Source organism: Rhinolophus ferrumequinum, chromosome 6 (genome assembly GCF_004115265.2).
Source record: "Rhinolophus ferrumequinum isolate MPI-CBG mRhiFer1 chromosome 6, mRhiFer1_v1.p, whole genome shotgun sequence".
NCBI lineage: Eukaryota > Metazoa > Chordata > Mammalia > Chiroptera > Rhinolophidae > Rhinolophus > Rhinolophus ferrumequinum.
In genome coordinates, this window is record NC_046289.1 from 26,870,340 (window position 1) to 26,886,037 (window position 15,698).

Sequence of the window (15,698 nt, forward strand, 5' to 3'; positions counted from 1 at the left end):
GCCTTGCCATGGGGTCAGGGGCAGTCAAGCTTAGTCGTTAAGCATGTGAGCCTTGTAGATAATCAGCTTTGGAGTCAAATGTAACTCTATTGTTGATCAACTTTGTGACTTTGGGCACTCTAACCTTGCTAAGCCTCAGTTTTCTTCTTTGTAAAATGGGAATATCAATAACATCCATCTCACAAGCTTGTTATGAGAGATAAATGAGATTATTTATATAGTCCTCAGTCTGGTGCCTGATATTTGGTTAAGTGCTCAATAAATGGTAGCTATACCTAAAAGACAAAAATTCAATGGCGAAATTTTTTGTTTTGCTTTGCTTATAGTATAATTTACCAGGCCTTCTGGATTTCTCTCTAGAGGAAGACAGAGAGTATATCTGGAAATGGGGGCAAGGAAAGGAACTCCCTGCACATACTCTCATCTTGGACAGTCACGCCAACCATTTGGGGAGTTTTTAAGATATATTAGAAATGGACCCATTTGGGATATGTTGGCTCTTGGAGAGTGAATATTAATGTATATCTTCAGTTAAGAGGTAACTGTTCAAGAAAGACCCATAATGAGTTGAGGGTTTTTTAAAAATCTGATTTGTAACACTTGATAGAATATAAAAATACAAAGTGAATATAAGAAAACAGTAGAAAGGGCATCATGGGTGATAAAATGAATAACAAACTCAAAGGAATGACCCTTTTGAGAATCTGATGAATGTTGTGGACTCTTATCCTGGAAAAATGTATACAGACAATGATACACAAACTTTGCATTGAATTCCAGGGTGTTCACAGTCTCCCCGAAGCCCTTCTATAAACATTTTGGATTCTTCATGCCTTCTAAATGTAGGGTCCTCTGAGGGAGAGTAACAAGGAGCCAGGAAGATATAGTAGTAGCACAGCATGGAAGACTAAGGGAAGGGAAAGGCTTTGGATAAGAACAGGGTTTCCCAGAGCTATGACAGAACATGGGAAATCTTACTGAATACATTCTTACATATATATAAATACTAAACATATTTGCATAGTTTTCTGTTTTTGTTTTTTTAATTTTATTGAGGAATATTTGGGAACAGTGTGTTTCTCCAGAGCCCATCAGCTCCAAGTCGTTGTCCTACAATCTAGTTGTGGAGGGTGCAGCTCAGCTCCAAGTCCAGTCAGCATTTTCAATCTTAATTGCAGGGGGTGCAGCCCATCATCCCATGTGGGAATTGAACCAGCAACCTTGTCGCTAAGAGCTCACGCTCTAACAAACTGAGCCATCCAGCTGCCCCATATTTGCATAGTTTTTATATTATCATGTGACAATCTGTCTTAAAGGAATAGTATATCATACCTAACACGTTGCATGTCAGATAATATACATAGGTTCATAACATTGAAATGTGCATTGTTGGCAGCATTTACTGAATATCCTTACGTTGATGGATGTGCCTTCTTTGATGATGGCGGGTTCATCTATTTTGTCATAATATCAACATAAGTTTGCAATATTAGCTGCTGTTAGTTGCGTAGTCATTATGATGCCATACAACGTCATTCTCTATGGTTCTGTATCTGAAAGAATGAATTCATCTGGGAGGTCACTTTCTATGTCTACTTTAGTTACAGCAACCAAGATATCTCATGAGCTTCTGTTGGTGTTCTTAAATAACCAATTCTGATGCTTGGGAAATGTTGAGTTGGATGGGTGCTGTGATGCACCAGCCAGATACCCCTTCAGGAATGAAGGGCTTATGCTCAGTTCTTGGGACAACTCTGAAGGGTTATCTCAGCTCCAGATCTTCTCTTGGGGCTGGCTAAACCCATTGTCAAGGCCTGTATCACAACTCAGCTTCTTTCTCTGCTGATTCCTGCTTCCCTCCCCTTTTGTCCATAGGAGTTGATTCTAAGAGCACTCCCTAATGAAAGTCATGCTTACTAAACACCTTGGAGTCTGTCTTCCTGAGAACTTACCCTGTGACTCTGAGTTAGACACTTACAGTCTCAAACAATCCAGATTTTAGGAGATAGTTTCTAATGTTACTCCTACAGGGCAGCCATGATTCCTGATTCCTGTAAGACATCCCTGCCTTAACCCCTTTTCTCAGCCCAACTGCTCTTAGAAACAAGGTTCTGGGTAAAATATGAATTCTAGACTCAACCTCTGGTAGAGATGAGGTCCTTAGGATGCTGCCTGGCTTGGGTAGAACCAACCCAGGAACTGTTCAGGCTAAGTGGGGGTGATGTGTCATCACAGATGTTTTGGCTGGGAATACAGAGAATGAAAATGCAATTTGGTTTTTTTTGAGGGGGAAGCGGGGAGCCAAGGCAGTGTTTCTAATTTTTTTTTTTTATTGGCCCCTTAAGGAGACTTTTTAGGTATTTTTTCCTAATCACCCCATCATGACATTTTTTTAAGGTGGAAAGATTTTTGTTTTGTTTTTTAACAACTTTATTGAGATATAATTCATATACCATACAATTCACTCTTTTAAAGTGTACAAATTAATGGCTTTTAGTATATTCACAGCAGTGTGTAACCATCACTTCAATCAACTTCAGAGCATGTTCATCAACCCCAAAATAAACCCTGTACCTATTAGTTATCACCCCCTGTGCCCCACCCTCATTCCCCCCAGCCCTAGACAGTCACTAATCTTTTTATTTCTATAGATTTGCTTTTCTGGACATTTCATATAAAAGGAATCATATAATATTGGGTCCCTCTGAAGTTTTAATGGTACCAAATATACAGTATATATGTTTATGTACCACATGTATATCGATGCTTTATACATGGAGGTTTTTTTGCCCCTCCTCCCAAGAGCCTGTTTTCAGCGCCCCCATTGAGCATGCATCATCCAAGGTGACATTTGGTTTCTCCACAGAATTTTTCTAACCAGCTGTAGATACCAAAACTGTGAGTCATTTGTTGATAACACATGATTATCAAAATGAGGTGTTTGTGTAATTGGTTATAATTACTACCAACACCCCCAGAAACTGGGTACAAGTGAATGAACTCTTCATGTGCTTAAATAGAAGTGAATGCAATTTTCCTTACTAGGCCCAAATATAACTTTCTAAATGGAAACACCTGATCCTAAAATCTGGACTATTTTACCTGCATCTACTTTCGAATGGACCTACGGAATAGCTTCAGGGGTCCTGCCTGTTCCATTGCTATTTTCCCTATTCAGGCTCATATTCTTTTTCACTTAGACTGTAGGTACTATTGTCTCCAGTCACATCCTTCCAACCATCTTTCATATGACTACGAGATTGGGCTTTCTAAAACAAAAATCGAACCTTTGATTACCCTAAGTAGAACATTCTCCAATGGTTCCCGCATTGCATACAGGATTAAACCCAAATTACTTATCATGGACTATAAGCCCTCCAGTTATTGGGCTTCCGTTTGCCTCTTGCTATATCTTATACTCACTCATCTCACTCATTATCCACCTTACCCTCAATGTCCACACATCGGTGTTTGCAAAACTTTGAATATGGCAGGATACTTCATGTCTACATATTTCTGTTTCCTTTCCTTTCTCCTCCCTTCTTGTCTCTCTCCTCCCCTTTCTGCCCCATCTGGAAAAAAAATCTCATCTATCTTGTCAGCTCAAATGTCATTTCTGATATAAACCCTTTTCTGAAAACTCGACCCCATTGACCCCATTATTTCCTGGGTAGAATTCATTATTCCCTGAAGTATAGTAACAGTATAATAATAAATATTCATAATAATTATGTATTGAATAAATGAAAAAGATAGATGTATATACTCTTTCCCTAGTTTGTTAGTAGAAGGGTTTGGTGGCGGTTGTTATCTTTTTTTTAATACTACATCACTGTCTAGGAGAGCTTGTTCATTCCCACGGGCTTCAGTTACCAACTCTACACAACTAATTTCCAAAGAAGCTCCAGTTTTGTGTCTTTTATAGCTCACCAGATATTCCAGTGGGGAAAATAAACCAGAGACAAGGACAGTAATCAGAAGTCGATTACAATAATCTAAGTGAGAGACAATGAGAATGGAAATTAGAGGACAAATTTAAGAGACTTCTGAGATATGAGTTGCTTCCAGGCCAGATGGCAAGACTCTTGCCTGTGCTCTGGAATGACACGATGTGTGCGGATGCCTGCTTCCCCTATGGTGAAGGCTGACACGGTCAGCAGGACTAAGGAAGGTCAAATATCTTCAGAGTACCACTCCTTTTCCCTTCCCTCTCTTCTCAAAGTCTGACATACAGATGGGTAGGAAATCAGCAGAGTTGGGAAACAGGAAGGAAAATTCTAGTTTCTCTTCTCCCTCTCCAAGCTTTAGATCTAATCTTTGGTCTTGGGCTTCCCGGATATACTATATGAAATCAAGACTGCCAACTGCCCTTAGTGATTTTGTGACAGACCAAATAATTTCCTTTATGCCCTCTATTCACAATTTATGGCTTTTGGCAGACTGGCATACTGCATGCCTGAATCTACATTTATTATCAGAGCTGGATTCTTCTGGATTCACATTGAGGAGTGTGGCTCTAGAACAAAATCCTATGTGTGATCTGTCAGGTCTGACCACAGGCAATTACAAGGCTTTGCCTGGCAGGCCTCATGGGGGAAGCTGCTTTCCCACACCAGGCTTGGTGCACAGCCAGTGCACTGTAGTTATCTGGAGGGAGCTGAGTCAAGGACTCAGGTCCTCTGGGACCAGCCATGCTCATCTGCATACCTGCATTCCCAGCCCAGGCGCTTTCATCTGGAGTCCTCTTTATCAGGGGACTTTGGCTGAGACCCTTTCCAAGCACTGCATTGTTAGGGGCCCTTGGCTAAGGAAGTTTTCTCAGTATCTTTTCACACCTAGCCTTTCCCTTTCTCCCCTTCTTCCTTCCTGTGGCCCCACAAGTCTATAGAAAAGCAGGACGTTTTGTTCAGGGCTTCTTGGCAGTGAGATGACATTCCCCATTTGTGCTTCCATTTGATCTTTGCCTGGTGCGGTCCACGAGAAAAGGGAACATTAGAGAGCCAGGGTCTTCTCTTTTGTCTCCTGCCTGCACTGTCAAAATAAGTGAATAAAGTGGTTTGACTGTTACTTTCATTTTGGCTTGTTATTTAACTGACCATGTCAGCACCTGGAAGCTTGACACACGTATGTTTGGTTTCCTTGTCTTTTAAATAGGTATAAGACTATTCTATCCCAACCCCCTTCTATGAAGGGCTCTGGGCTCTTGAAACAAGATCTTTTTGTTACATGACATAGATTCTACTTTTTCTTTTCACTCTAGCAAGATTCAAATATTTTGAGAAAAGGAGAATGGATAATTCAGAGGCACATTAGACTACATTGGATAGAATATTGAAACCTCTAAAGCAAAACAAATAGTTTTGCTTGGTCTACAGAATATTGTGACTAATCTTGGCCAGGTCGAGCATGATTATGAATTAGCTACATGTATACTAGATTTGAGACACTAAACAACAACCCACTGCATACCTTTAAACGATACAGAGGAGGCTCTTAGCCCACGGTGGTTTAATTATTTTCTTGGAAGACATTATACTTCTTCATTCAGGAAGCCTAATGAATGTTATAATTACCTTTTCCTCTGAAGTCCACAAGTGATGATTCCTCATCTGAAATGGTAAAGAAGAACCCACAGCAGGAAGCATTACTGGTGTGTGAAAAACTCAGGATGGCACTCCTTTGCTGACTTACCATTTTTGCACATACCCCACAGTTGATTAAGTGCTTGCAGAGGAGAGGAGGAAGAGGAGGGGAGCTAATCCCCCTTGGGGGACCTTTATCCCCCAAGGTCTATATTGTTATTATTTTGATAGCTCCCACCTTAGATTAGTCCATCATCACCTCTTGTCTGGATTGTTAGGAACTATAGCTTAGTATGTATCCAATTCACCCTCCACACAGACATCTGAGTTCCCACTATCCAATGCAAGCCTCCATTGACTAGGAAATGCCTTTAGGATCAGGTCAAACGCCTAAGCAAATAAGATCTGAGATAAATTGGGCTCAAGTGTCCCTTCCAGTTTCACCCTCCGGCATCATCACATTGTATGCTCAAGGTCCAATATACTTGCTCTCCTTTGAACAAAATCCTTTCCACTTCTGTGGCTTTTCACCAGCCATTCCCCTAGGCAGAGCAAAATGCCCATCTTCTTCCATCTTATAGGAAAAAAAAAAATCACACCCATCTTTTGATACTAGTTCAAATTTCAGTTGTTGTGTCCAATATGTTAAAGGCAGAGCAGCAAAATGGGAAAGAGTAAGGGGACTGTAGACTTGGCCTCCATCATTGATCACTGTAACCTTGAGTGACTTCTTTTAACTTCCCTAAGCTTCTGTTGCCTCATGTGTAAGTTGGGGATTTTTTCCTCCCAGCTTTATTACAGTATGATTGACAAATAAAAATCATTTATTTAAAAATATGTTTATGTTGTACAATGTGATGATTTAATATACGTATACATTGTGAAATGATTACCATGATCAAGTTAATTAACGTATCTATTACCGGTACCTTTTTTCTTTTGTCGTAAGAAAACTTTAGATCTACTCTCTTAGCAAATTTCAACTATATATATATATATATACACACATACATATACATATACGTATGTGTATATATACTATTATCATTAACTATAATCACCATGCTGCACATTAGATCCCACAAACTTATAACTGAAAGTTTATACCTTTTAACCAACATTTCCCCATTTCCCTCAGTTCCTGGCAACCAGTGTTCTTGTCTCTGGTTCTGTGAGTTAGAGAGTAATAGCAACTACTGCATGAGGTTATTGGGAGGATTAAATGCAGCAATCTCTTTAAAGTGCTTAGCACTGTGCTTGGCACATCAAAAGTACTTAAGTACTTCATATGTAAATGTTTATTATTTCTATTTTTGCAGACATTTTTTCCAATTCAGTTGTATTTTAACTTTGTTATGTTTCAGCTTAACTAGCTTTTATGCCTAGAATTATATTAGTTTGGGTGAGTTGAATAACCAGGGCAAAAGTCATTACCAGTTCTAGTTAATTTATTCCTTAATATTTACGACAGCTATATCTCATGGATATGGTTGAATAAGTTATATTGAACTGCTATATGACAGTGATAATTATAAGTGTAATTCTATCAACAACTATTAAGTCAGGATCAAGCTTTTGTATTTTGGGGATTCTTAGAGTTCAGTCAGGTATTTTTAGTGCTTTGCTTTAATAATAAGCAACATTAACACAAAATAATTAAAGATTGTACCTTTGTAAAATCTTTCTATGTTCATTATGTGTGGAAAAAAGTGTTTTTATTAAATTTATACACAGAAGTGTGATTTTTAATACCACTTTAAACTTACTCACTCTAATTTCCAATTTGAACTTATTTCCACTTTAATTGCACATCAAAGTCAAATTTATTTCCATTCTATATCAAAATGCTGCAGAAATCGTGATTTCTAATCTAGCTTTAGAGATCCGACAAACTCGTATATGTAAATACAGTTTTCTGGTAAAAGGGGTAATTGAATTTGCAGTAAAAATTAATTATGAATTACTTGTTTCATCTTTGAGTGCATACATGTGTACAATTATGTCTTATTCATCTAAAAATACAAATTTAAACATGTTAAGAATAGAAGCCTTCCCTCATTATTCCAGTTTCTCAAGAGCTTTACAGTTGACTTGTCTTCTGTAAACCTATAACATGTATTACATAATTTTTCACTTTGTATTACAATATTGGTTCACACAGTCATTTTGTATGCACCCACAATTGATAGCTGAATGAATAATTAAAAATGAATAGATGAATGAATACCAAGAAGACAAATTGTTTCTCTGAGTGATTTGTCCATGAATCAAACAAATTTTCTTAGTTTTTTAAATGGCATATTAAAAAACAGAGTCCTGATGCTAGCACATATAAAATATAGTTTTACATTTTACATGGTTACACTGTATATTCAAATAGTACATGCATTAATAGTCTTCATTTGTGTATAACTTGAGAATAATTTATGGCATGGGTTGGTGACATGAGAAAAGATGCTGTATTACAAAGTCTATAATTTCAAAACATTTTTCTGTTTTTAAGTTTTATTTGGCTGTTTTTAAGTTTCACTTTTTTTAACCTTCTTTTAATCCAGGTCTGTGAAATGACTTCAAATCTTACACTTCAGCACCCACAGGAAAGAAAAGAATTAGCTCTCCTTATATGTCAGATTCACAGAAAGCCATACTCACAAGGACAGAAATCTGTGAAGAAAAGGGTCACTTTATCTAGCAGGCAATAGAACATGAACCCAGAAATTTTCTTCCTACCAATAAATATTTGGTAAATGTTCTTATATAAATATACTCTATACATGGCCCTAGGAAAACAAAATTATTTCTTTGTGTCCATATATTTTAGATTTAGAAATAATGAAAATGTAAACTGCAGGAAAACTCAACAGGAGATAGTTATTGGAGAATACAAAGAGCATAATTACGTATTAGGAAGGCAAGCCTAGTATCAGAGTTACCAGGCAACTAATCCCAAGAGAAAATAACATGAAAGTGGATTGGGAAATAGAGTCATCCAGTCATCCAAATGCCTGGGCAATTAAGTGTCTGAGAAGTGGAAATGAGCAAGTTATCATTTCGTGGAGGCTTAAGAAAATTTCTTAACGCAGCAGAGAGAAGATAAAGAGATGGGAACTATTTGTGGGCTTACACACTGTTAACCATTTCCTGCCTTCTCCCTATCAAACTACTTTCCTCCAACTAAAATCACATTAATCACCAATTGGCAGCATCTGCACAGTGATAAACTTTTAAAAAAAGTTTTCTCCTCATTCTAATCTTGCTTACACATAGGTTTCTGTGTATTTGTGTAAATATGTGTGCTTGTGTTTGTGTGTGTGTGTATGTGTGCACACATACAAATTTCCTCTCCTGTGTATTGGGCTGAGGGTGTGAGTGAAGGAAGGGAGAGAAGAACATTCAAAGTTTCCAGGTAGAACCACGTTCAAGGGTTCAAAGACTTTAGTATCTTGTGCAGTTCCGGAATGCTTGAGAAGCTTATTGTAGGGGTTCAGTGTGTGGAGTGGTAGTATGGGGTTGGGAGATAAAGCTGAAAAGCAAGTTGGGGCCCACTTACATTTCATCCTGTGGGCAGAAAATAGGGAGTCAATAGAGATTTTAGAACAAGAAAACACTTTTTTAAAACAAGTTTCCCTGGCAGCAATGATCAGGCAAGATAGAATGGGTGAGGGGATGGAAAGGGCAGCAGGGGCCATGCATAGGGGCCTGACACAAGTGGGGCCTCAGGAGAATGGATGAGATTTGGTGCTACCTTGGATGTGGGCAGTGAGGAAGAGGGGAGGCAAGGTTTCTTAGCTAAGATCAAGAATCCAGGCCGGAGTGAAAATCTTTGAGTCTGGGACACAGAGCAGCAAGTTGGAGCTGTCCAGTAAGCAGTTATGAATATGTTCCTGGAATTTGGGAGATGTCTGGATTAGGCTACTTTGCAAGCCGTGATGACATAGATGGAAACTGAAGGCACAATTGAATTAGATCGTCTAGAAAGGAGAGTAAAAAGGAGAAAGATAGAAAAGATAACGCATGGAACTAAGGATTAGGGAATTTGAGGATAAAAGGAAGGAAGAGAGGCCAATGTAAGAGATAAAAAAGGAATGATCTGAGAGGCAGCATAAATATTAGAGGAGGGTGGGGCCATGGATACCAGGAAAAGGCAGCTTGGAGAAGTTGTGGGTATCTGTATCCAACACTTAAAGAATGCATTTCCTTCTTAAACACACATGATCATATAAGGCCTAAAGTATACCTAAATATCAAACAAATAGGACATATTCTCTGAGAACAATGCAATTAGGTTACAAGTTAATAACAAAAAGATTTTAAAATTTCATATATTTGGATATTAAAAAAACATACTTATGAGTAACTCATCTCAAAAAAGGAATTGAATTAAAACTTAATGAATACTCAGAATAAATTATGTTGAAAATACTATGTCAGATCTTGAGGTATACAAAGAAAATGTTTCTTCAAGGAAAATTTATAGCATCTCTGGCTTATTTAAGAAATGAATAGAGGCTGAAAGTTGATGAGCTAAATGTTCATCTGCATAAATTAGGAAAAGAACAACAGAATAAAGCCAAAGAAAGTAGAAGGAAGGAAAGAATAAAAATAAAAGCAGAAATAAGCAAAATAGAAAAAGATACCACAGAGTGACTTAATAAAGCTGAAAGTTGTTTTTAAAAATACTCATATACAATCAAATTAGATAAAACTTTGGGGACAGTAATTGTGAAAAAAGAGAGAAGAAAAAAATAGGACTAAAAATGGGGACATATGTGCTGATACAGCCTAGATTAGAAAACAATATGAGAATACTATGAATGATTTTATTACTAATAAGATCTAGGAATTACTACTTCTTTCCTGTAATCTTGTTTAGTAAACTACCTAGTCCTCTACTTGCAGTCTCTAAGTAAAGCAAGGTCTACCAGCAGATTTCCAAACTCTTGCCACAGCCATCCCCTTTCCAAGGTTTGCTGGAACTGTCACTTGAGGTAAAGCAATTTGATGTTCAGCATCACTTCTGGGGTCCTTCTTACCATATCAGTAGTTAGTCATGAATCTACCTTGGTATACTCCCTTTGCTTCACTCCAGAGTCAGCCAAGCATCTCACCGGCAGACTCAATCCAAAGGGTGTGTGAATTGTTAGCCATCTTTGATTGCCATACTGGAATCTGATCAATTTACTCCACCTTTGCTCCTGCTTTTTGATACCTCATGGAATCTTATTTGAGGTTCAGTGCTGCACAATCTCATGGACACTTGACCACTGTCCTGCAATGAGAACAAAATCCAATGAGAAGTTCTTGGAGGGAAGATGATTCTGTTTCTTTTGGGCTAAGCTTGTCTGTACTACATGTTTGGGATTCTAGGGTAGAACTCTTAGTGATCAGATTTTTTGGTTTTTGATTACAGCCATTTCCTTAGGTAAACAGTTTCCTTCAGAGGTGTTGTTCCAGGTCAGGCTTTGGCATTTGCCATGCAGGGATGGTGTAGATTTCCTCACAACTTCTAAAATATAAAATATTGGTAGCATGTCTCTCCCTGGATCATTGGGGCCACTGTCAGAGGTTCCAGAGTATCTTTTCAGATATAGCTCTTAAGTAATTCTGAGGTGATTTTCTCTCCTGGTCTATATTATGAAGTAGCTGGCTTTTCCCTCATCAAATAACAAAGAAAAACATTAACCCACACAGATTTAATATTTGCTAGAACACTTTTCTAGTAGGACACCACACAAAACACAGCCATGTGTTTTTCTTTTCATTTTGTGGACTTCCAGAACATTAGCATAAATAAAGTTATTTGTTCTGCATTATTCTAAGATCAAGAGAGATTTTAGGAGTTTTCTTGTAACTTCCCATAAATCATTTCCATTTAGCAGTGTCATTACATTTCATTTGTTATTGAATTCCAGAAGTTTATTACTGATCTGAGGGTCATTGCACTATCCATTCATTTATACATGATTTATTTATTCAACAAATATTTGTTAGGCATCTATTATATGGAAGATACCTTGCCAAGGATTAGGTAAATACCATCAAACAAATGCATATATGACCATGTGCTCATGGATTTTAGAGAGTTTCTTTTTAGAAGAGAGTCTGAATTCAGGCCCTGGAATTATAGAGGTATTCCTATAAGGACAAGCACATATTTCTGTAGGTAAAGAAGTGGGATGACATGATGTGTGTAAATTTAGAGTATCAGAATGTTAGTGAAAGTGAAACAGTGATGAGGAGCAGTGTGTCAAGTATTTCAAAGGAGGCTGTATGAGGAAAAGCTGTTTATTTGGATGGTGACCATATGAAGGAAAAAGAATGCAGTGCCTTATCAATCATCCATGAGCAACATTTCCTTTATCTAATCAGAAATCATGCCCACCCTCTCATTGAAGAGCTTCTTATTTTTCTCTTTCACTTGCACTGTCACACTTGCATATCAAATGAGGTAAGTCCCCAAATCACAAGGACTCAAAAGGGCACATGGTATGTAGGGGAGACAGGTACAAATTTTTAGCATGTCATATAGTGAATGGAGTAGATTAACTAGCATTATTACATAATTTTATAAAAGAGAGAGTACATAGCAAAAATTTGTGTGTGTGTATGCGTGTGTGTGTGGGGGGGACTAGTGAACACACACAAACAAAACACCCTTATTTCTGCTTTTGTCAAGGTCCAGTGTAGGTCAGTAGTAACTGTGGCCAATCATTCAGAAACCCTGGCTCCTCCATTTTCTATCCAGGGCCTTAAGGTCTCTGACATCTAGCTAGGGGCTGCAGAGAAAGTGGAAAAAGGCACCCATACTTTTAACCACTTTGGCCTGGAGATGATACTCAGCACTTTCTTTCGTATTCTATTGATGAGAACTAGCTTTGTAGCTCCACGTAGATGTAAGGAAAATGGAAAGTGCAGATTAACTGTGTATTCAAGTAGATAAGTTTGAGAGCAGCTAGCTCATCTGTCAGTCTCCTCATTTGTAAAATGGGAGTAATAATAACTTCTGCTTCATAAAATGTGAGAGAAAAATTAGATAATTCATCCAAGTGCTTAGCACAGTGCCTGATCTATAGTAAGTGGTTCGGCAAACATTTCTGACATCTATTAAAAATATTTCTGATTAGAACTAATATCTTTGTGACAGTCTACTCCTTAAAGTCTTTAATAGCTTCTCATTTTCTCTGAGTAAAAAACAAATTATTTACAAGGCCCTCTATCATCTGGTCTCTGCCTTCATTCCCACTCTCTTCCTTCCTATCATTCCTCCTTTACTTCTATGATCTTGTTTATATTGGCCTGTTTCAGGTTCTCAGATCAAGCCCTCTTCCACTGCAGGGTCTGTGGTTCCCTCTGCCTGGAATGCTTGTACCCCAGCTCTTCACGTGGCTGGTTCATTCTCATCCTCCAGGTCTCAGCTCAGATATAACCCTCCTCAGAGAGGTCTGTCCTGATCATCCTACCCAAAATGTCTGCCTCAAGTTATTCCCTATCTCATTTCCCCCCATTTTTGTTATCACAATCTGTAATGCTCTTCTTTGTTTAACTTGTATATTATCTGTCTTTTCCATCAGAAGTGTTGGCTCCTTGAAGCCAGAGGCTTTGTTTACTGTTTTATCCTCTGCCACTAGAGCTAAGCAAAACATCTAGTAGGTATTAAATAATTGATAACTAATTGAATGAAGGAATGAATTAATTGAAGATAAATTGAAAATCTTCTCAGCTGGGTGTTTCACCTTAGCCTATCACCACATTCACATTTCCCTATTATTATTTCTGTACAACTTCCAGGTAGTGCTCTAGCTCTAGCCTTCCCTCTCAGCCAAGCTTCCTGAAAACACAGAGTACACTCGATTCCATTTCCCTTTACTCCTGAATATACTCTCCTCTGACTTCTGCCCCTACGATTCCACAGAAACTTCTTGTTTAGGGGATCCTATTTACCAAACCCAATGCTTGATTCTTAGATAACTCACTTGTCTGCTTGACACAGCTGAGTACTCCTCTCTTCCTGAAACTCTTCTGCTTTGACTTTGTACTCCTATGGATACCTGTGTATAGCAGTGGTTGTCAAACTGGGGGCAGTTTTGCGCCCCCGGGGGATATTTTGCAATGTCTGGAGACATTTTTGGTTGTCATAACTGGCAGGGGTCTGCTACTGGCATCTAGTGGGTAAAAGCCAGGGATACTTCTAAACATCCTACAATGCAAAGGACAACTTCCCATACCTCCAGCAAAGAATGAACTGGCCTAAAATGTCTATAGGACAAAGGCTAAGAAACCCGTGTGCAGCGTGTCCTGCAGATACTTCATGCATAACATGGACATGTTCAAAACTAAATCATTGCCCCTTTTTTCACCTACTTGTTCCTTGCTATTCCTAATCTGATTAATGGCACTTAGTTTTATAAATCAGTGTTTTGGGAATCATTTTTTATTTCCTCTCTCTCCCTCATTATGCTCATCTATTAGTCACTAATTCTCTTTTGATACTATCTCCTAAATATCTGCAATCTTTTCTCTTCCCTCAGTTACCACTGCGTTTATACAAACGCAGACATCGTTTAGTTTGTAACAGTCTCCTAAACTGTCTCCTTAAAAATGTGCCCAACTCATCCTCCTTGAATAATCCTTCTAAAATGGAAGCCCAATCACATTTCTTCCACTGCCTACAAGATAAAGGCTGAGCTCCCAGGTCTGGCTTACTATGCTTACAGTGTGTTTTATTATCTACAGATCCTCCTTTTGTTGCTTTCCCCTCCTAATCTCCTTCTCTCCTAATAAAAACACAAGAAAACAAAACCAACAAAACAAAACAAAACAAAACGCTTGAGGTTTCACACCTCTGTTGATTGGACAAGACTGTCCTTCCTTTTTGGAATGCTTTCTCTACCAGGTTCCCTTCCCCCCGAGGCCCTCCTGAAAATTTCCTCCCGGAAAAATCTTTCTTTTAAAAATTCTGCTCTGTGTACATACATACTTCTTTTGGGACACTTTTCTATACAACTGTCTCAGGTGTAAAATTCCAGCTCAAAAATTGAAGTGTAACAAAGCAATATCTTTTTATTCCACTTAGATTTAAAATTTTTGAATTCCCAGTCTATGAGGTGGAAAATCCCAGTAAATTCATGGTCTTCTCCCCTTGCCCCTGGGTTGTGGTTAAATTTTGGAGGAGCCTTCATAGTACTTAAGTTTTGTAGAAGATGTAGGCACTTGCCTCTTATCCCTGTATCCAGGGCTCCTTTAGATTTTGGGGTTCTCTTCCAGGTATCTGTGTCTTGCTTGCAGATATCATTGTGCTTTTATGGGGCCACAGTGGAGCTTGATCTTTGAGGCTTTCTGGAAAATCTTTCCATGGCTTTCCCATATCACAGAATTATTCCCATCTCTGACATGTTGCTACCTACCCCAGATTGCCTGGAATGCAGACACTCGTTCCTTACGTAGACCCAGCGTTATTCCCTTTCTTTTAATCTTGTTAATATTTTACTTCAGAAGCATTTCCTGTCTCATGAACTTTTTGCGTCAGAGGCATGTAATGTATTTACTTAATGGGTTTAGACTTTTAATGGGTTTAAGTCACATAAAAGGTAATAACTTTCAAATTCTTTCTACTTAGTCCTGTCCCATCCCCACCCTTGAGTCCGGGTGAAAAATAGAATGGCCAAAGACTATACTTTCAGGGATCATTTCTATAGTTTGTTACTAGAGAAGTTTCTGTGATCGTGTAGAGCACCGGAAACCACCAGGAGGAGGTGCAGTGTTCTCTCCTGAGCGTGAAGCCGGCTCTTGGTGCTGCTTTTATAACTGTCATTAGCCACTGATGGTCGTTCTTCTCTTCGTTTGGGAAAGTAAGAGGGAGAGGACCCAGTCTGAGCGGCTTTAAGGAAGAAAAAAAAAGAATGGCCAGCAGCTCCTAAATCTAACAGCTCATTGGACACACCTGAGGGAGCTTTGAAATATTGAAGATGCTCCCACCCCCAAGTCTGCGTAATCAGAATTTGTTTTTTTAAACGATCACAGGAGATCCAGGTCTAATCTTCGAATCTCTCAATGGTTGGCGTGGGTATGACTCGCTCAGCCTTTTCCCTCAGTCTCCCAATTTTTTTTCCAGTAGTA

General features: G+C 38.5%; 1 non-coding gene across 1 annotated transcript; it reads left to right on the top strand.

Moving 5' to 3' along the window:
• The first annotated feature begins 15,246 nt into the window (after positions 1-15,246).
• On the top strand, positions 15,247-15,460 carry LOC117024333 (small nucleolar RNA U3). Its single transcript, XR_004423411.1, has one exon. It is a non-coding gene; the product is annotated as a small nucleolar RNA U3 (small nucleolar RNA).
• The last annotated feature ends 238 nt before the right edge of the window (positions 15,461-15,698 follow it).